This window comes from Panthera pardus, unplaced genomic scaffold (assembly GCF_024362965.1).
Source record: "Panthera pardus isolate Hobbes unplaced genomic scaffold, ASM2436296v1 HiC_scaffold_13, whole genome shotgun sequence".
In the NCBI taxonomy this organism is placed as follows: domain Eukaryota; kingdom Metazoa; phylum Chordata; class Mammalia; order Carnivora; family Felidae; genus Panthera; species Panthera pardus.
In genome coordinates this window covers 106,767,867-106,770,180 of record NW_026526688.1, presented here as the reverse complement: position 1 = coordinate 106,770,180, position 2,314 = coordinate 106,767,867, and the positions used below count along the sequence as shown (strand labels likewise).

Here is a 2,314-nt window from a genome sequence, read left to right as displayed (position 1 = left end):
ACATCAATAATGAAGTGGCAGAAAGAGAAATTTAGAAAACAATCCCATTTACAATTACACCAAAGTAATAAAATACTTAGGAATAAGCATCCCTAACAAGGTGAAAGACCTATACTCTGAACATTATAAACCACTAATAAAAGATATTTTAGAAGACATAAAGAATTGGAAAGACATTCTATGCCCATGGATTGGAAGAATATTATTAAAATGTCTATATTACCCAAAACAATCTACACATGTAATGCAATCCCTATCAAAATACCAACAACATTTTTCTCAGACCTAGAATAAATAATTCTAAAATTTGTATGGAACTATGGAAGACTGCAAATAGCCAAAGCAATTTTGGAAAAGAATAGCAAAGCTGGAGGCATCACAATTCTGGACTTCAAGTTATATTACAAAGCAGTAGTTATCAAAACAGTATGGTACTGGCATAAAAATTAGATCAATGGAACAAAATAAAAAATACAGAAATAAATCCACAACTATATGGTCAATTAACCTTTGACAAAGCAAGAAAGAATATCCAATGGGAAAAAGACCGTCTCTTCAGCAAATGGTATTGGGAAAACTGGACAGTAACATGCAGTTTTCTAGTTTCATTTTCTAGGCCATTTTCTCTCAGTATAGACAAAATATAAATTCAAAATGAGTTAAGGACCTAAATTTGAAAGCTCAAACCACAAAAATCCCAGAAGACAGCACTGGCAGTAATTTCTGACATTGGTTGTAGCAACATTTTTCTAGAGAAGTCTCCTGAAGCAAGAGAAACAAAAGCAAAAATAAACTGTTGGGACTACATCAAAATAAAAAGCTTCTGAAAAGCAAAGAAAGTAATCAACAACAACAAAAACAAAAACCATAATCAACAAAACTAAAAGACAACCTGCAGAATGGGAGAAGATATTTGCAAATGATAATGAGTAGTATTGGATAATGGTTTAGTATCCAAAATATATAAAGAACTTACACAACTGAACACCAAAAACTACAAGTAATCCAATTAAAAAACGGGCAGAAGACATGAATAAACATTTCTCCAAAGAAGATATACAGATGGCCAACAGATACGTGAAAAGATGCTCAAATAAATGATAATCAGGAAACACAAATCAAAACCACCATGATATATTACTTAATACTTGTCAGGATGGCTAAAATAATAATAATAAAAAAACAAGATTCCGTTTGCTACAAAGAAAATCATCAGAGACAGCAGAAATAGTGGCAGAATGAGCCCAGTAAGTCTAGTGGTTCCAACAGTCCTACCTCAGATTCTGCTACTGTACAGAAAGCAGAGACTAGTTCAAACAACTGCGAAGGTGCTGCTGGCAACATATCTGAAAAATCAAGGAAGGGGCCCCGTGGCTGCCTTGCCTGTAACTCACCAAATGACAGAAATGAGCATTTCGAGAGGACGAAACAAATACCTCCAAAACAGAGGTATCAGACCCAGTTGTCACTCAGCCCAGTCCACCAGTTTCTCAGTCCAGTACTTCTCAAAGTGAAGGAAAAGCTCCTGGGTTGCTGAAACCAAAGAAGAGATGTTTTATGTGCAGAAAGAAAGTTTGGCCTTACAGGGTGTGACTGCTGATGTGGAAATTTGTTTTGTGGATTTCACCATTACTCCGAGAAGCACAACTGTCCATATGATTACAAAGCAAAAGATGAAGCAAAAATCAGAAAAGAGAATCCAGTTGTTGTGGCTGAAAAAAATCCAAAGAATATACATTACTACTTGTGAAGAGACTTAAACTTTGTTTTTATTTTAATATATCATAGGAAAACATTAAAGAGCAGATGCATGGCCATTTTCCTTTGATGTTCTCTAGAGTTTTACTTCACACTTTTCTGTCTTATAATTAAAATTTTAGGATGTTTGGGTGTTTGTTACAGGCAGAAATGGATAGATCCAGCCCTGCAAAATGTATATCCCTTGCCATAAATAAAATAGGATGAAAATCTGCACAGCAAATTGCAATACACAGTTAGGGACAAAATTTAGTTTTCATGTGCCAAACATAATACATGAAATATCTGCAGGCTTGCAGCATATCTGCCTTTTGGAATGTAATCAAGACATAATCTTTTGCTAGTGTTATATACCTGTATTTTTTATTTTTAATGGTACACCAGAAAAAGACTGGCAGTCCACTTCTACCGTAGTTAAACTTCATCCTGTTAATTTCCACAACATGTTCTTTGGAAGGAGGAAAGCTATAAAGAGGATCAGACGTTTCCATGAAATCAGTATTTGTTACCATATATGAGCCTGGCTAATTGGTCTTCTAAAAGCTGTCAAATAAGA

The 2,314-nt window shown here is 34.6% G+C and overlaps 1 pseudogene; it reads left to right on the top strand.

Moving 5' to 3' along the window:
* The first annotated feature begins 1,156 nt into the window (after positions 1-1,156).
* LOC109246672 (AN1-type zinc finger protein 5-like) lies at positions 1,157-1,988 on the top strand (annotated as a pseudogene).
* The last annotated feature ends 326 nt before the right edge of the window (positions 1,989-2,314 follow it).